At 40.2% G+C, this 20,828-nt stretch overlaps 1 protein-coding gene across 4 annotated transcripts in view; it reads right to left on the reverse strand.

Moving 5' to 3' along the window:
* Positions 1-20,828, reverse strand: part of ANKRD44 (ankyrin repeat domain 44) — a 359,761-nt gene that overhangs the window by 223,263 nt on the left and 115,670 nt on the right. The gene's annotated exons all lie outside the window — the stretch shown is intronic.

Raw genomic sequence — 20,828 nt, forward strand, 5'->3', positions numbered from 1 at the left:
TTTATTTTTATATATACATGTGTTCATTAGGTTTCCATTTTTTTGCATTCACAAAATTAAAAAGGCTTAAAATTCAATAACAATAACAATGTTTGAGATAAGGACTAGAAACAAAAACCTTGCAAAGAACAAACAAGTATAAATACATTCAGAAAAGGAATCAGACAATTGCTACACTGAAATATTAAGCAATGATAATAATAATGCAAAGAAAGTGTATACTGTTTTTACACAGACTAAATTGTGTATCCTTAGTATTTATATGCTATAAGTCCTAACCCCCAACATGATTGGATTTGGAGATAGGTCCATTAAGGAGATAATTAAGATGAAATAAGTCATAAGGATAAGGCCCTAATCCGAAAAGATTGGTGTCCTTATAAAAAGGTAAAGAGACACCAGAACTCTCAAGCTCCTCTGGGCCTGCACACAGGTTACATGAGGACTCAGCAAGAAGGAGGATGTCTGCACATCAGGAAGAGGGACCTCACCAGAAACCAACCCTGATGGGCTGTGATCTTGGACTTCTAGCCTCCAAATCTGAGAGAAATAAATTTCTGTTAGTTAAACCACCTAGTCTGTAGTATTTTGTTATAGCAGCCCAAGCAAACAAGACAATCCCCCACCATTCCTCTGCTTCTTATTAGATGATGTTTCTTAGTAGCCTCAGTGTTCCAGTCCTAGCAGATCCTAATGGCCACATTACTAGCCACCTGAATATTCCTTTGTCAATGTTTGGAAAACCCTCAAAATCATTTCCCAACACTTCCCATGACTTTAGCCAACAAGCTCTGTGTGTTTCAAACATGACTGCATCCCCTACCTATTTGGAGTAAGTGGTGCAAGGGAAGGTTAAGGAGCAAGAGGGCATGTTACTGACATTAAATAAGACCCCAGTGTACAGTAGAGGGATCTATACAGGGTGATGGAAACACAGCTGAAAGAGCAACTAGCTCTGCTTGTAGGAGGCAGGATGATGAAGAGAAGAGTGTATCCAACAAAACTTCATGGAAGGTACCTTAAGGAATAAGTGTGAGTTGTGGACAGGAAGGAAGTGCATTCCAGGCAGAGGGAGGAAAGGTATGCAATGGCATGGGTGTGCAAAGAACCAGCTATGTCAGTAATAAACATAGTCATCAGCCTGGTGACTGCAGTGTGAGGTCAAAGAGGAAAGGCAGTAGGCTCGGCGGCTGGTGTTAGGTTTGCCCCACATCGTGAAGGGCCTTGTTCACTCACCAGCCACATGCTGAGGGCATTTCCTACATGTGGGCTGGGGGGTCAGCATCATCAGTACTACCAGCCTCCCCAGAGGATCATTACTGGGATCAAACGGGATAATACAGGCAGTCCCTGAGTTATCAACGTCCAAGTGATGCTTGACTCACAGTACAAACAGAGGCTATTACAGGTAATAGGCCAACATACCTGTTCCAAACTATATACAAATTCAACTTAAGAAAAAACCTACAGAACCTATCTCATTCGTTACTGGGACTGCCTGTATAAGGGGAAATCTTCTGTAGCCATGCAACCCTACACAAATCATAGATGTTTTCATTAAGAAATGCTTATTAACTATGCCAAATAGAATATTTAACAATTTTTTTAACTTTAAAATCCTTGAAAACAACACACATTCACTCACAACTTCTGGAAATACATCAGTTCTAGTAGGCAATTAGATGACAGCAGTTTCCCCAACTTGTCTGACCAGAGGAATCATCCAAGATGCTTATTAAAATAATATTCCCAGATCCCTTTCCTGGGGATTTTGATTCATTACATCTGGGTGGAAGCCTGAACATCTACCTGAACCTACAGCAGCAAGTGCTCACCTAATTCTTAGGAACTAATGGCAAAAAATCATTAGCATCACCTACATAGACCTCTCCCTGTGCTTTCTACTTAGGGATCTGAGTCCTCATTTTTCTTCTAAACCTCCTGCGCTTTTCTTTTTCTTAGCCCTCTTGTTACCTTTCGTACAGGTATTGATGCTGTTTATTGTTAGTTTGGTGGACCAACAGATGCATTATCAGTAGGATATAGTAAGATTCCCTGAGAAAACACTACAGAATAATGTCACATTGCAGATAAATATCTCAGTATGCCAGGGATTTGCCCATGGGTTTTCCCTCTGCCATAAAAGTTTCCAGCAAATGGACAGATGCATCTCTGTTTTTCCCCCAAGACATTCTCTCAATTCTGTTCTCTCTAGAGTGTACAGATCATTTCTCAAACTGCTGACAATTACATAGCAGAAAAGAAGCTGTCTGCTCCACGGAATTCAGCTCAGCTGGTTTTTCTTCTAAAGGCCAGGAGCTCCATCCACATTCTTCCTGACTAAACAAGTCTCTTGGTTACATCTGCCCCATGGCAAGAACCACATTTCAAGCAAGACATAGGGTCAGACACAAATTGAATCTTACTCATCTGATTTATAACGCTCTATCTGCTGTGCTCATGGCCAAATGCCCACGTGCATTTCTGCCTGTTTGTACATTAAAGAAAACAAACACCAAAGCCCATAGGACCATAAACAAAAGCAGAGTCTGACAGGATTTTAGGATTAAATCAACAGTAGTCAATCAACAGTTGAGAAGTTAAGATTCTAAGGAATCAACCTAACCCGCGAGTTATTGCACCACGCGTCAAGTCACTTGAAAGGAACACAGTGAGGTGAGTGGAGCTTCCCCTCACGGCAGCAGACACTTGCAGATATTCTGCTGCGTTCACCTACTCCTCATACGTCTTGAGGAAGGCAAGCATTCCAAGCATTCCAGAGTGTTTCCAAAAAGAGGCACCCAGACAAAGCTGCGAGAGCTGAACACCAGTGCCAGTCCCTCAGCAGGGAGTGGTGTGCAGACCCTCCCATACACCAGGGGGCCTCTGCTGCTAAAAGCTACTTTGTAGCGTTGCCAACACACACAGTTCTCAGAAGCCCCTGGAGACACGAGGCTGAGCTATTGCTGTGACTCTCCCCATGCTGCAATTGCAGATCAGCACACATACACTTGCGTGTACATACACAAACTTGTCTACACTCATGCATGTACGCACAGAGATAGATGCTGATTCTCGTGCAAACCCCTTTCACACTCTGTGGAATAGAAAAGTGCCTGTTCTCTGTAGCCCAAGCCTTGCTAGATGGACATCTCCACACCCAGCTATGCTGGATTTCACAGATAACACACTTTGATTGAACTGAAGCTGTGAGATTTGTAGATGTAATTCTTGAACTAAATTACTGTGAGTGCCGCGGTGTCACACAGCTCACAGCAACCTCCAGCTGCTGGGCTTAGGCGATTCTCTTGCCTCAGCCTCTGGAGTAGCTGGGACTACCGTCACAACACCCGGCTATTTTTTTGTTACAGTTTGACCAGAGCTGGCTTTGAACCCACCACCCTCGGTATATGGGGCCGGCACCCTACTTACTGAGCCACAGGTGCCGCCCAGCAAGTAGCATTTATTTTTTTAAATGTTATATGTATTTCTTTTTTTTCTCCATACTCCCAAATAAAACATACCCAGAGAGCACTTTGGCATTCCATTTTGTTGGAATTTTAATTCAATCCTGCTGTTTTATTTTTTTCCTAGGTAAACACCTGAGAATAAATATTAGGAAAAAAAATATCTAAATAACCATCTGTATTACATGATTCTTTTAAAGGGAGAACATTCTAATTATAATATTCTTATTCATAAGTATTAACATCAAGAATTTATACTCTGTTGACCATTAATTTGGCAACTATCATAACTTTTGTAGCTTTTGCTTTGACCTTGGTAAGGCTTACCTATCCAAGCCTTACTGATCCAAGAGCAGAGTCCTAAGCCTTGGCATAGGAAGGTATTTCTTTTAGAACTTTCACACTTCTCAGCACTAGCACAGACTATGTACAATACAGGAGTGCTCTGTGTACAATAGGGTACAAAACTGAATAGACACAAAATTATAACAGGGGTCAAAACTGTGAACACAGATAGTTGCAGGGAAATAAAAGATTCAGATACCATGAAATCATTGACCATCATTCCATAAAGAAATATAAATTCTTAAGAGGGCTATGCAGTTATTTCAGCTTCAATTGGTATTATTTCCTAGCAGGCTTAGCAGCTGTAAACTTGAAATGATTACCATATGCTGCATATATCAGCATAGTCCCTCACAGAGAGTCTTAAAGCAGATGGATACTTCCTGGGCCTAATTCACCAATGGCACAAGTGGGATTTTATTTTCAAGTGGGACCTGTGCTTATCTTTAAACATCACCAACTTCCAGCCCACTTTTCCTAGGGGTGTTGATTTCTGCCTTATAGAGGTGACTGTCTGCCAGGCTGATGACTTGACCCCTTTAAGTTAGAAATGCAGAACAGAGGGGCCTCTTGAATTATGCAGCAATTACAAATTTCACAGCTAACCTTGCTAACACTGGGAACCGAAACCTTATCAGGAGAAAACCACTTTCTCTATCCACACTCCCTATTATCCAATTATTATTATTAGTTTTGTTTTGTTTTTTTTGTCTTTACTTTTACTCTGAAAACAAACTGAAAATACTCGATTTCCAAAATACACCAAAAATGTACTAGTGACAGTTATCCACAAACTTGGAAGTAAAGTCACAGTTCCACTAGGGGGAGCAAGATGGTAACTTGTTACCTGGAAGATAAAAGTAAAGGTTCAGGTTGTGTAAGCAAGGAAGTGGAGTTGAAGGGTCCACTTTATTCAAGACATGAAAGAACTTAAGCTTCGTAGAGAGTCCTTAGTAATAAGTAAACATACACATCATGTACCTACCAAAAAAATTATCAAACCAAAAAAAAAAAAAATTACTATCAGTCCCTGGGGTTTCAGGATGTTAGGAAATAAGAATAACTAAAAAAAAAAAAATAACTAGAAAGCTAACTAAAACCCAGGTACTTAATTATCATTTTCATCATCTGCAAACTTCAAATCAATTAGTTCCTCAATGCCACTAAAAAATATGCCACTACTTGTGGCAGTGGCATCAGACACACCCTCCATTTAAGTTCTATAGAGAGTTTGGCTAGTTAGAGTACCACTCCACCCAGCAATGAGGTCACCAATTCCCCACCACCACTAAGCAAAATCCCGTAAGGAATCCACCATCTTAATTTCTGGTAAATCCACTGCCTAGTGCACTTTACTTTCCCTTTGTCAGAGCTGAATGCTCTTGACTAATAAATTGGCTTTGGAAGATGAGTAGACAAAAAAGATAGTCACTGAGCATCAGTCACTACAGTCAACAGCAATAAGTCCAAGAACTATCCAAAAGATGCTCCAGAATGTCCTCCAAATTCTTGGGTGTGTTGCTTGTCTTTTTCTTATTATATTGAGCAAGTAAAGACTCCAGGTCTAAAAGAAAAGATCTTTCATTCTTTTTTTTTTTTTTTTTTTTTGTAGAGACAGAGTCTCACTGTATGGCCCTCAGTAGAGTGCCGTGGCCTCACACAGCTCACAGCAACCTCCAACTCCTGGGCTTAAGCAATTCTCTTGCCTCAGCCTCCCGAGCAGCTGGGACTACAGGCGCCCGCCACAACGCCCGGCTATTTTTTTGTTGCAGTTTGGCCGGGGCTGGGTTTGAACCCGCCACCCTCGGCATATGGGGCCGGCGCCCTACTCACTGAGCCACAGGCACCGCCCAAGATCTTTCATTCTAATCAGGAATAGGTATTGGGAATCAATCAATAACCCAAGAAGGAAAAAAAATGATATTCCTAAACATCTGTCCCTACTTGAGCATTCCGAGTATAGTATGTCATTAAAGCAAGATGGGAGCATGTTCTGAGTAGCTCATAGCTGATGCAGCAATAATATGACCATATGAAGCCATCAACTTACATGAACAAGCTGAAACACTTCATTAGGTAACAACTGGTTTTTGTATGAAGCAGTGCTTGTACTTTTGCAAAAGGATAATAAAAATTTGTTCGAGTCACTAGATTTAATGGACAGAACTTGCTAGCTCTATTCAAGTGGGTCCTGCTGTGAGGAAGCCATTAAGTGTTTCCTGAATATAGATCACTCTTTACTTGGAGAAAAGTTTATTCTATCACAGAAAGACAATGAAGATCATAAAATCAAAATCTGTTTCTCTTAAGTTCCACAATCTGTACAAAATATACTGAATTTTAAAAATCAGGGAGTGTGACAGGACTACATGCCTAAAACTTTCTCCTAAAGGCTATGCTGCAGAGTAAATGCATATAATATTTCCAATTATTAATAAAAACAGAAAAAGCATAAAATTTTAAGAGTAATATCTCTAAGTGGAGAAGAAATTGTTCAACCAGAAAACGGAGAAAATTAATATATTACCTAATCTTTTCTAAAATGAAAATAACATAAAAGCAATGATTGTGAAATTGTTATTCAAGGACCAACTACCCAGGTGTTGGAACATTCGCATCCTTTGTTGCTTCCTTCTTTCCTGAGATTCTCCTTGGCTGATTCTCTACTCATTAGCATCATCACCAGAGAAAACTAACCTAAGGTAAAATAAAACCCAGGTAAGTCAGCTTTGCTACTAGCTATGATGAAACAGCAGTCAGTCAAATTGAAATCCGGAGGCAAGGTTGATTTTACTGATCTCCGACCTCTCTTTTTATACCAGAGTAGGAACGCTATGGTATCAGGCTGACCTGGGATTAAATTCTAGTGTTTTCAGTTTTCTCATCTATAAAATAGGACTACGACAGTCATTTTACAAGATGTGTTTAAGAAATGGTACAATATATCTAACACGTCCTTTGCAGGGCTGGATGTCTAGTGTACACTCAACAAAAACAGGGATCGCTGTTGGCTTTGTTAAGCTCAAAAACCTTCACAAGTAAGTACATTATGTCCATCCCACAAAAGGAAAAATATGAAATCTTCAAAGATTTCCTAAAAAATTACAGAACAAATAAATTAAATCAGGACTATAACCTCCTCAGTACACCTCTATAAGGGGAGCCCTTCATGCTGGAAAGATGCTTTCACAGGCAGGGAAACAAAAATCAAACCGAGCCTAACTTGGCCTTTGTTACATGGGAAAGCCTCAAAAATGTCATTCAGCCTCCCATACTCAGAAGTCTAATCTATAAAACCAATAATAACAACTCATGGAAAAAATACATCCTCTCTCTCTGACTAATCAAAATGTGCCCTATATGCATGTATCTAGACTGGCTTGGTGGGACTTGAGATTGTAATTTTACTACTAAGGTTATCACAAACATGTGTAGATACACCTTTCTTTTATGACCTCCTGATAGTTATGAAGGAAATGAATTCCCTATTTGAAGCTGTGAGTGGGTCAAATATTTGCCTATTAGTGACAAAGTTGAGACTAGAACTTAGTTTTTCGGAGTCTCCCAGTTCAGTACTTACTCTCACCTATCATGTTTATAATATAATAAAATTATATAATATATAATTCATGATCAAGAATTCAGCCTCAGTTTCAACATTCTCCCTATGGAGAAATATTATACACTACGGAAAAAGCCACCATATATACATATATAATGTATATTTATATTACATAGCAGCTACATATATGTATAGATTTCTAGATGTAGTTGATCTCAAAAAAATAGCTAACAATGAAACATTCTTACCAAAAAAAAAAAAAGGATTATACTCTTTCAAAGTGGAGAGTCTTGGTGTGGATTTGAGTTACCAGAAAGATGGATAAGGAGGATGCAAAGCTAAATTTTGAAACATTAGACTGTGGGAAGAAATCTTTCATGTTGGAGAATAATAGATGGTGAGGTTAAGAAAGTGAATAGCTGGTGGGAATGCCATGCCACCAAGAGGAGTTTTAACCCAATCTTGTGGGCAAACAGGAATTAGAGTCTTGAGCAAGAGAAAGGAATGGCATTTCCGCAAACATTTAATCTGGCCACAGTGTGTGCTGGACATTGGAGGCAGAGAGACTGGAGTTAGAGACCCAGAGAGAAGGCTGCTACTACAACCCAAGCCGTCATAGGAAAGAACTTCCCCCTCTTCCTTCATCGCAGGCTCTGCAGGTGCTACTTACTGGGATATGGTGGAAAGAACAGACCCTGTTTTCAGTTCTTTGATGTCCGTTCTATTACTAGATGCAATTTTGGCACAGCATCTTGGCCACTTTCCTTCAGTCATTATATATAGCCCAAATCTCCTGCCCCTGAGACACTAATGTTTCCAGGTGAAATCGAGGTTACTTCCCTTAATTCTGGAACACTTCCATTTTTTCCCCTCCAGAACCTCTGTGGATATAAGCTCTGTTTTGTCAGACTTGTCACTTGATCACTAAATTTAAATCATAACATTTCAAAAATAGACCATATCCATAAAGAGAAAAGCAAAGCAAAACAAGGCAGGTGGCTTTGCCAAGTACCATATTTTTACCAGGATCTGCTGCCAACTACCCACATCGTTTTTCACTGAGTCTAGTTTCAAATGGCTTGAGATCAAATCTAAACTTCAGCTTGGTTAATGAAATAGTGTTGGGGAGTTAACTTCTAAAGAAAGTTCATTTAAGCAAGAGCACAATGGATCTAAGAGGTTAGTTCATACGGAATATTTAAATCAATATGATTTTAGTGAAACGAAAAGAACCACAGTATATGTCTACAACTGTTTTCTGTTTTGAAAAATGGTTATAGAAGTTTTACTTCCTTTAGGTTACATTCTTTGTATATCTGTATCTTGTAGCATATTTAATTCACGTGGTTTCAAATGTGAGAAGTGACTTAATATTAATCAATATAAGCCATTTTAGTGATGTTCATTGGGGGAAAGTACATGGCCAGATAATTTTCAGGATTGTAGGTACATTTGGTATAATTTTTTTTTCAAACATATAAAGTAGTTTTCAATTTTAGGATACATTGTAAGGCATAACTTTTTATTAAAGCCTGGTATCTGCATCTCTTATCATAAAAAGCCAACAATAAAAAAATTCCTTACCAAAAATGGCAGAAAATGATCCATAGCTACAGTATTATTTTCTGCAGCCTTGAATAATTATAATTTTTGAGAATCTCAGAAATTGGAAGTGAAATAAAGAAATTTAAGTGTCCTTTAAAAACAAAATCAGGTGGAAATAAAAGGTATTCATTTAAAATGCGGCAATCTGATGCTACTTGGGAGGCTGAGGCAAGAGAATCGCTTAAGCCCATGAGTTGGAGGTTGCTGTGAGCTGTGTGAGGCCACGGCACTCTACCGAGGGCCATAAAGTGAGACTCTGTCTCTACAAAAAAAAAAAAAAATGCGGCAATCTGGTTCGGTGCCCATAGTACAGTGGTTACAGCGCCAGCCACATGCACCAAGACTGGTGGGTTCAAATCCAGCCTGGGCCTGCTAAACAACAATGACAACTGCAATAAAAAAAATAGCGAGGTGTTGTGGCGGATGCCTGTAGTCCCAGCTACTTGGGAAGCTGAGGCAAGAGAATTGCTTAACCCCATGAATTAGAGGTTGCTGTGAGCTGTGACATCACCCTGTAGCAAAAAAAAAAAAAAGTGGCAATCTACCACTATATTTGAGGGTGTTGGAATTATCATAAGGATTGACTCAATCACATCAAGTTACTTAATGATTAAAGCAACTCCCAGTTGGGTTTATCTAATATTTGTTAGTACTTGGATTCTTTCAAAACACCACCAAGCCACTTTTTACACCATCAAGTCTTTCCAAAGTTCATGACAATTTTCCTTTAAGCCCTCTCCTTTCTTTCTCTAGTTCGTTTTGTTTGGATATGTGGATTCTTAGAAAGGGAGAGAGCAGCTGAACTCTTACCACCTCTCCACAGGTGAGGGATTAGGGATGGTACAAAACTGAGTCATCTCCCTGGTCCTGCTGTTCTGACCACTCTCAAATCTAAGGTTTGACAAGGACATGGATTAATCTCTGCGTGAGATGATCGGAGGGTCCCCTGCTGCCCAGAAGATCAGAATACGCCAAGGACGGCAAATGTGTTAGACACTCCCCTGGTATAGTCCTCCAGGAAGCATCTTCTCAATTTTCCCATCCAAAATCATGGCAAGGACATTCAGTGATAGATGCTAAAGGGAAATCATAAGACAGCAGGAAGAGAGAGGAGCCTAAGAGACTGAAAAACAGTAGATAATATAAATGGGAAATTCTGCAAAACAGAACAGCTATATCATATTTCCTTCCAGAGACATCAACCCAGCTCGTATTTCCTTTATTTCTCTTCACGCTACCCCCTCCAACAAGAGATGAAAGATATGTTTTCTAAAAATTAATCTGGGACATTTCAGATAACCATATTGAATTCAATTCAACAAAGATTTACTAAGCCTAAGACATTTACCACGTGTAAGAAACACAGACACTGAGATGCCATAGACAATCTCTCCCTTGATGGAGTTACCAGGGTGCAACAAGAAGTAGACACGCGTGTCTCGTTAGAGGGCAAGGCAAACAACACAGGAGAAGGGAGGCAAACTTCATCTAGCCTCCTGAAAAACACAGACTTTGAAATGAATATCAAAGACTGGAGAGGATTTAAACAGTAGAGATGAATGGGAATGGGAAGGAAATATCCCTTTCTTACATTCAGAAGACTGTGAACAGAAGCTGGGGAGATTGTTGGCTGGCAGGAGAGAAGTGAAGTACACTTAGAAGTAGATAGGAGCCTTCTCATTGAAGGCTTTGCATAGCAGATTAAGAAATTTGGACCCTCTTCCATAGAACTGGGGAGCCATGGATGGTTTTTGAGCAGAGGAGTGGCCTAGGAGTTGTGCTTTAGATGAATCGCTCTAGGAATGAATTATAGAATGAACTAGAGGAAAAGACCAGAGTGGAGCAGCAAGTTAGGAGATGGCAACCACAGATGCCACAGATGATGGGAGCGTCCCATGGTGGTTAGGGGAAACTGTCTTCTGGTAGCTGAGATGTGGATCTAAAAGGTACATGAACTATCCCCACCTTTAATGTAGCAAAGGCCAACCCCTCAGGCCTGGCTGCCTGAGCTCAGAAAGACTCTGACCAACTTCCTGTGCAGGACACAGGGCCATCTGGAGCCGTGCCAGCCCAGCACCGGCAGAGGCGCGCCGGAAGCTCTGCAGCATTGGTGTTCTCTGCTCTCCCAGTTGTGCAACCCCACCCCCTACCCTCCGGGTGCTCAGGGTGCTCTGTTCAGCTCCGGGACAGGAAGTTCCCAGAAGTCAGTTAGTGTCCTGCGTCTGCTGCGGCTCCTCTCCCCACCCCACCACAGAAACCAGAGCCTGGGGCTTGCAGGTTGGGGGCTACCTTCACAGGGCAGCTTTCAGTAAAAAGCAAGCTTATCTTCACGTCATGAGAAAGAACGAAAAAACCGTATCTTCAACTCTTGAGCTGAAAGAACAAAATAGGGCAAGTACACCTACCCCAAGTGCATGCTATCTTTGTTTCTTTATCTTTATTTCCTGACTCTAAAATTTAGTCAAGGATAAACTCATTTTTTCCAATCACACAAAATTTGAAAAATAGGAAGAAGTAGTATGGGAGAGAGACATCCTAATGCATCCAACCCCCTTTGCCTTTTCTCTTTATCTTACATTTGCTGAGTTTTAATCTTAGCGGTTTTCCTACTGTAACAACACAGAGATAAAGAAAAAACTTAATAACCTTTTCCATCACCAGTGTTAACAACCTTATGTGCATCCTTGGACATCTTTTACCATGTTCCTGTTGACATATAAAAATACAGATACAGATATACGATATTAACATTGTTAGCACAAAAATGGTATTTTACTATTTCTCTAACTTGCAATTTGCAATAATAATAAGGTATTGAGGATCCCTCTGGTCTACAGGATTAACCTGTTCTTTTTAATAACTACATAATATTCCATTATATGGATATATCACAACATATTCAATTATTCCTCTTTGGATGGACATTCAGATTGTTTCAGGTTTGTGTCACAACACACACACCTCACCAGTACCGTCCTGGCGGACACATCATGAAGAAAAGGGCTACCAGAGCCGAAGGTATTTTCTGAGCACTTCTAATGTCCTATTTTTATGAAATATACAGAAGAAATGTGTGACATAGTCCTTTCCTCCAAGAGTGCCATATATGTATATCTGGAGAAATTAGCCTAACCCACACAAAACAGTTAACTGTGTAAGACAGGCCTGACCATGTTCTACAGACTTCATGCAAATGGATACAAGGTGGTCCTTCTGCATATGACAGATTGGAGAGAGAACTCAGAGGACCCTTTAGTCCTGATACTTTAGGAGCCTTCTCTAATTGAGAATGGGGGGAAGTCTGTGGAGGAGGAAGGACTTGAACAAGGCCTGAGAATAATTTAAAATCAATACAGAAAAAAATTGTATTTTAGAGTGACAAATGAGCCAGGGAACAGCAATGACTTCAGCCATAAATACATTGAAGAGAGGGGCAATAAGCAGTCCCTTCTACAAGGTACAGCATTTCCCAACACCCTCCTCCAAAACTCCTTCCACTTCCCTACTCCCTGGCCTCTGCTTAAAGGCCTATAAGAATCTCAACCTCGGCTGACACAAAACATTACAGTAACACTGATTTAAAATGCATTACTTCTAGCCAGTATTAGCTTGAAAATACCCCAAAGCTCTTCCCTCCCTATTCTTCCCATGCCCCCCACCTCCCCCCTATACACATACACTCCACCGTGTTCTGGGCCCTTCAAACAATAGCAGTTCTTTAAGCTATTCCTGTCCATCTAGAAAATAACATGAATAACATGGAAGAAAGCAATAATGATGTTTAAGTGATTGTGATTTAAACAAAAAACTAGGGCAAGGCATAGTGGCTCATGCCTCTCAGCACTTTGGGAAGCTGAGGCAGGAGAATCACTTAAGGCCAGGAATTCAAGACCAGCCTGGACAACATAGTGAGACCCTGTCCCTATAAAATATTTTTAAATTAGCCAGTATGGTAGCATGCACCTGTAATTCTAGCCACTCAGGAGGCTGAGATTCAAGGATTGCCTGAGCCCAGGAACCTGAGGTTGCAGTGAGTTTGGATCACACAACTTCACTCCAGCCTGGTGACAGAGTGAGACTCTGTCTCTAAAAAAATAAAAAACAAAATTTTTTTCATTAACTAAGTTCTATTGATAACCAAAACTTTGTTAAAATGCTAACACTGATAGTCACTATAATATCGGCCTTTTATTCCATGTTGCAATAATATGTTTGCAACATATCCAAATCCATTTAAATATGAAACATTTAATAACATGTTTTAAACTTTATCAATTAGTAAATATGATCTGAGAGCTTAATGTGTGCAGTACTTATATAATATGCCTCAATACTGAATATAAGTAGCTCTGTGAGAAAGTTCTGAAAATGAATAGGCATGAGTAAATGAATGTGCATTTTATCTCGAAGGCTTGAGATTTAAAAGGCATGTGTAATGTTTAACTGAGGGGCACCGCAGAGAAGCCTGTGGTTCTCTTTTTTTTCACTGTCCCTCTCAGCCTAAAATTAGCTTTCAACATTTTTTTTTCACATTAGGAAAACAAGATTCACTCCAACTTGAATGCCAAGTTTGAAGACATAATCTTGACAGTCACATCACAGAAAATGTTAGAATTTTTAATAAGGAAAGTGAGTTATTGAGTTTAAATAAAACCTAATTTGTTGTGTCCTTTTACTTAGCAGCAATGTAACAGTCAGGTGACCATGACTCGTTTGGCTCTTTTCTTGGTGACTCTATTCCCCCTTATCTTCACCAACACTCCCCCAATTTTGTCTCTAAATGATGTTAAATCTAGATTTTGGAACGTACACACCTAACATCAAAACTCATAGCAATTGTTACCCAGTCAATGTGCAACCAATTTAATACCAGTGGTTTAAAAGGTACAATATGATGGCAGTTCTTTTGACATCACAGTCCCCATTGTCCTGGCTGAGGAGGATCTTTGGCTGTCCTTGCTCCACTCCAGAGATGGAAATGGGCTTGGCCAAAGGCTGTAAAACCAAGGTCTCATGTGCTGAACATGGCCAGACTGGACGTGTTAAGGCTGTTCCTCTCTAGGAGCACTCTGAGCATATTTGGCATTATGTGACTACATTTTGCATCTTGAATCATGACCAATCACAAATGTTGAACCAAGGCGACCAAGGGAAGTGGAAAGAAATGATATGAGGAGCCAGAGACCTGGGCCAGCCTGGATCAGGCTTATATAACCTCGGGCAAGTCATAAAGCCGAGAGAAACTTTTGTTTCCTCACTAAAAAAAAAAAAAAAATGGATTAGAAATGATCAGTTCCGGGAATTTACCTAACAAAAGACGTGAAAGATCTCTATAAAGAGAATTATGAAACTCTAAGAAAAGAAATAGCTGAAAATGTTAACAAATGGAAAAACATACCATGCTCATGGCTAGGAAGAATCAACATTATCAAAATGTCCATACTACCCAAAGCAATATATAATTTCAACGCACTCCCTATTAAAGCTCCACTGTCATATTTTAAAGATCTTGAAAAAACATTACTTCGTTTTATATGGAATCAGAAAAAACCTCGAATAGCCAAGACATTACTCAGAAATAAAAACAAAACAGGAGGAATCACACTCCCAGACCTCAGACTTTACTACAAATCAATAGTGATCAAAACAGCATGGTATTGGCACAAAAACAGAGAAGTACATATCTGGAATAGAATAGAGAACCAAGAGATGAATCCAGCTACTTACCGCTATTTGATTTTTGACAAGCCAATTAAAAACATTCAGTGGGGAAAAGATTCCCTATTTAACAAATGGTGCTGGGTGAACTGGCTGGCAACCTGCAGAAGACTGAAATTGGACCCACACCTTTCACCATTAACTAAGATAGACTCTCATTGGATTAAAGATTTAAACTTAAGACATGAAACTATAAAAATACTAGAGGAGAATGCAGGGAAAACCCTTGAAGAAATTGGTCTGGGTGAGTATTTCATGAGGAGAACCCCCCGGGCAATTGAAGCAGCTTCAAAAATACACTACTGGGACTTGATCAAACTAAAAAGCTTCTGCACAGCTAAGAACACAGTAAGCAGAGCAAGCAGACAGCCCTCAGAATGGGAGAAGATATTTGCAGGGTATAACTCTGACAAAGGTTTAATAACCAGAATCCACAGAGAACTCAAACGCATCAGCAAGAAAAAAACAAGGGATCCCATCGCAGGCTGGGCAAGGGATTTGAAGAGAAACTTCTCTGAAGAAGACAGGCGCACGGCCTTCAGACATATGAAAAAATGCTCATCATCTTTAATGATCAGAGAAATGCAAATCAAAACTACTTTGAGATATCATCTAACTCCAATGAGACTAGCCTATATCACAAAATCTCAAGACCAGAGATGTTGGCGTGGATGCGGAGAAAAGGGAACACTTCTGCACTGCTGGTGGGAATGCAAATTAATACATTCCTTTTGGAAAGATATATGGAGAACACTCAGAGAGCTAAAAATAGATCTGCCATTCAATCCTGTAATTCCTCTGCTGGGCATATACCCAGAAGACCAAAAATCACAACATAACAAAGATATTTGTACCAGAATGTTTATTGCAGCCCAATTCATAATAGCTAAGTCATGGAAAAAGCCCAAGTGCCCATCGATCCACGAATGGATTAATAAATTGTGGTATATGTATACCATGGAATACTATGCAGCCTTAAAGAAAGATGGAGACTTTACCTCTTTCATGTTTACATGGATGGAGCTGGAACATATTCTTATTAGTAAAGTATCCCAAGAATGGAAGAAAAAATACCCAATGTACACAGCCCTACTATGAAACTAATTTGGGACTCTCACATGAAAGCTGTAACCCAGCTACAACTTAACAATAGGGGGAAGTGGGAAAGGGGGGGGGTGGGTAGAGGGAGGGGAATCGGTGGGATCACACCTGTGGTGCATATTACAGGGGTATTTGCGAAACTTGGTAAATGTAGAATGTAAATGTTTTGGCACAGTAACTGAGATAACGCCGGAAAGGCTATGTTAACCACTGTGATAAAAATGTGTCAAATGGTAAAAAAAAAAAAAAAAGAAATGATCAGTTCCCCAAGAACAAGAAGAGGAGAGAACAGTTTTTAGAAAAAAATAAATAAATAATGGGTCTAGGTGAGAGTAAACGCACTCTGTCAGTATGGCAGGACCAAGGAGCATGTCACCCACAGCATGGGAAGTAATAGGATCAACCTACCCAGAATTGTGGACAACTAAAGGACTTCTCTTTTCTTAGAGCTAAATGGGTACAGAAGAAATTTGGCTGATGGTTCTTAGCTGGATTGCATATAAAAATCCCCCGGGAAATTTTATCCCACCCCTATAAGCCTGCTATAGTAAGTTGTAGGTGGAAATCCTAGCATAGGCACTTGAAAAGGCTCTCCAGGTGTGTATCCATCACGTGTGCCTTAGAAATGATGATCTGATTCTTCATAGCAATGCCACAATGCTTTGGAAATGCTGCACCTTTAACTCAATAATCTCATTTCAGGAACACTATCCTATAGATACAATAAGGCACCTGGATAATTTGGTTGGTTTTTTTTGTTTGTTTGTTTCTTCTGTATCTTTATTCTTTTTAAAATGTGGCTGTTAGAAAATTTTATTGTATTTTATTTTGTTTTTTATTGTTGAGGATTCATTAAGGGCACAGAGAACCAGGTTACACTGATTGCATTTGTTAGGTAAACTCCCTCTAAGTTTACCTCCAAGAGGTGTGTCACATGGATAATTTGTATACAAAGATTCTCATAGCAATGCTATTTATGATAGCGAAAATTTAAAAGGAACCAATGGCAAAGCTAGAGAAATTATTACATAAGTTACAACACATACACCAAAATATATATATATATACACACAAATGGCCAAAAAGCTCATGAAAACATCATTAATCATTAAAAAATGCAAATGAAACCACAATGAGATACCATTTCACACACACTAAGTGGCTAAAACAAAATAAGCAAACAAAAAAACCCAGAAAATGTGTATTGCTAAGAATATGAAGCAATTGGAACATTGCTGATTAGAATCTGCTGTAGAAAATAGTTTGGTGGCTCCTACATAAGTTAAACACTGAGTTACCACATGACTCAGAAATTCCACTCTTAGGTCGATACCCCTACTGAAAATGGGTGTTCAACCAAAAAATTACACACGAATGTTTATAGAACCACCATTCACAATAGCCAAAAGGTTGAAACAACCCAAATGTCCATCCACTGACAACTGATGAATGGATAAACAAAATGTAGTAGAGCTATACAATGGAATATTATTCAGCCATAGAAAAGGAATAGCGTATAAGGATAGGATCTATCTATAACGTATATGAGCCTTGAAAACATTACACCAAATGAAAGAAACCAGACACAGAAGGTCACGTGTTGTATGAATCCATTTATACGAAATACCCAAACTGGGAAGATCCACAGAGACAGAAGGCAACTTAGTGGTTGCCAAGGACTGGGAGAAGGCGGGGTGGGAAATGACTATTTAATGGATACAGAGTTTTCTTCTGGGTTGATGGAAACGTTCTGGACCTCGACAGTGCTGATGACTGCACACATTGAGAATCCATTAACTGCCACTGAACTGCACATTTTAAAATGGCTAAAATGGTAAATGTTATGTTATGTGTATTTTGCCACAATAGAAAACAAAAAAGTTGTAAGATATAAAAAAAGGATATTTTAATTATTAAAATTGATATTTTTGAGGGAGTTTCATGAGTTGTGAAAGATGTGCAAAAAAGCAGTCTATGAAACTACTTACAGTGTGATCCCAGCTTCACAATATACATGTAAATACATACAGAAAAATGAGTAGAAAACTTATAAATACGCTAAACCATATTATTAGGAAATACATTTTTCACCTATTTTTCTGTAATTTCCCATATTTTCTATATTATTTTTGATAAATCATAATGAAATATTATTTTTCAAAAGAAATAAGTTTTATTAAAAATGGGACCGCTTGACACTTGGGAGCACAGACATAAAAAGATAACTAAAGTAATAAAGGGTCTAAAAAGCAAATAATGGAATGATTCAAGTGGTGCCAGCTAAACAATATTATGCAGTGGTGGAGGCAGCAAAAATCTGGAGAACATTCTATCTAAAGCTAGACTTGTGGCCCCAGATCATTTGAGTTTTCAAGGGACATCAGAGCTCCAGACTTCTCAGTAAAATGCCCTGATTTTTAAATGTTGGCAATTTATTCAATATTTTTCAAACACCACAAGCCAAACAAAACACATCTGTGGACCGGATGTAGCCCACAGGCGCCAGTGAGCAAATTCTAGTTTATAGGAACAGGAATGTTTAGCCTGGAAAAGAAAAACTTTTGAAGGAACATAGTACTAGTAACTTCAATTTTCTGAAAAATAACTATGTGGAAAAATAGGTGGGTTAATTCATTGTCTCTATAAGGCAGAGCCTGATCTGAAGGCTGAGTGTCAGCAGCAGGATGGAGCCCAGGACACCAGGGAGAGGTTCCTATTCGAGCAGCTGTCCAACAACACAGGGGCTCCCAAATGCACCAGGCTGCCCATCCCTGGTGTGTCCCAGCAAAGGCTACATAACCGGGATTCCTGCTCTAGGCCAGGGGTTAGACCAGGTCAAAGGCTCCCAATTGTGGCTGAGCAACAGAAATTTGAGGGGAAAAAAATGCAGATTCCTGGACCCCATCCCAGAACCACAGGGTGAGGTCCAGGAGTATGTATTTTAAAAATTGTCTCAGCTCTGACTCTGACACAAGAATTCTAGTATTTGGATCCACAGCTTACCTACCTGGCCAGTAGGAAGGAAGGAGGGATTGAGGAAAGGAGGAACAGTTTATAGGCACTAGTCATGGAGCAGGCCCTGTGCTAACTGCTTTCCTTATGTCACCTCTCCGTATTTTCTCAGTAACAAGTGAGATCTGAAGTGAGGTCCTCTGCTCCAGTTCCCTGAGAGACAGATTGGGGCCCAAAGGGTCTGGGGAAGTCTTGAGAAGATCTTTCCTGCTCCAGATCCCCTGCTAGTTCAACTACACCACATTGCCCTCTTCTCACTCACTCACTTACCCAGCAAACAGTCCTCCCCTACCCTTGGCAACACGCTAGGTGGAGGGGATTCGGCAATGACCCAGACCCAGTCCCCAGGCTCAAGAAGCTTTAGAATCTGGGGAGGAAGCAGAAGAGTCAATAAGGACATCAGAGTGGGAGAGAGCATGTCCCCAGGAGGGCACACAACCCAACCTGGGTCATCAAGGAAGGCTCCCAGGAGGAGGGGACAAAAGAAGAGGAACTCTTAGCTGAAGGTGCAGCATCTATGGAGACCCAGATGTCAGAAGGAACCGCGCACACATGGGGACACACAAGCAGTTCAAGGTGGCTGGAGCATAGGAAGCAAGGCACAAGGAGAGAAGATGAGACAGGGCAGGGGGTGCTGGACAGAGCCCTGTGTGCCTTGCAAGCCACACCAGGACTGCCATCAACCTCAGAGAAACAGGAAGCAGGTAAGGCTTAACATATTGGGTGACAAATTCAGATCCACATTTTAGGAAGGTCAGCCTGGCTGCCATGTGGAAAACAGATTAGGAGGCTGTGGTAGTAATTCAGCTAACCCACCAAAGAGGTCGCAGGGCAGAGGCTGTGTGCAGAGAGATAATGTATGTTCATTCATTCATTCAGTAAATAATATTACAGAGCCCTTATTATGTGCCAGCCACCCTGCTCGGGCTAGACATGCAAGGATGGATAAAAGCAAACACAGTGTTCACCCTGTCAGCCCTCCGCTAGGCAACAGATGTTGTGAAAGTACTTCTGACAGTATTAGATATGTATGAAAAGTATCTGGGCTAGGTATGCTACCAATAACAGTAGGGAAAGGATGATACAGGGATGGCTCCTCCATCATCAATTCTCAAATTGCCTAAGAGCCACATACGATAAATCTGAAAAGTTATAATAAGGCCAGAACTCTTCAGAATTATGTTCCTAATGTTCTTGTTCATAAATAAGAACATAAATCAGACTGTCTGCTGTCAGTCTTTGAAAATACAAAAACTTTACCTACATTTTAATTCAACGTTCTTCAAATAGAAATGATTGATTTTAAAAATGGGAATGAGATATTAAACTAATAAATTAGAAAAATTGTCAAAAGTTTATAAAATGTAGGGATACACTCAATTAAAGGAAAATTCTCCTTGCTGTATTTGGGAGCATTGCTAGGTGCTGTGGAAACAAGTTTGGATTTACCGAAAAACCAACCACACAACAAACAACGGGAAAATCGTGACCTGGAGGGAAGTGGGGAGGCACCTGCAAACTCTGCTATCCATTTCTTCCATTCAGGTGACAGTCCTAGTTTGCTGGTGAGGCCAGAATGTTCTTGTTGTCTAAGTCACAGCCACAACATTCTTTTCATTCTTTTCCTCCATCTCAGTGTAATAATCCCCCTCCATTACACAGCTCTGCCTGTGGATGGTGCCCTAAGCTACTTCTTTTTTAGAGGGGTTTTGCATTTGGGGGGGCCTCTCAGATGACCCCTCTGATCTTTTATCATTCCAGCATCTCAATGGCCAGCAAAAAAAAGTACATTATAGGGCAGCGCCCATAGCTGAGTGGGTAGGGCACCGGCCACATATACCAAGCTGGCGGGTTCAAACCCGGCCCGGGCCAGCTAAACAATGATAACAACTGCAACCAAAAAATAGCCAGGCCTTGTGGCAGAAGCCTGTAGTCCCAGCTACTTGGGAGGCTGAGGCAAGAGAATCGCTTAAGCCCAGGAGTGTGAGGCTGTGAGCTATGATGCCACGGCACTCGAC

Source organism: Nycticebus coucang, chromosome 7 (genome assembly GCF_027406575.1).
Source record: "Nycticebus coucang isolate mNycCou1 chromosome 7, mNycCou1.pri, whole genome shotgun sequence".
In the NCBI taxonomy this organism is placed as follows: domain Eukaryota; kingdom Metazoa; phylum Chordata; class Mammalia; order Primates; family Lorisidae; genus Nycticebus; species Nycticebus coucang.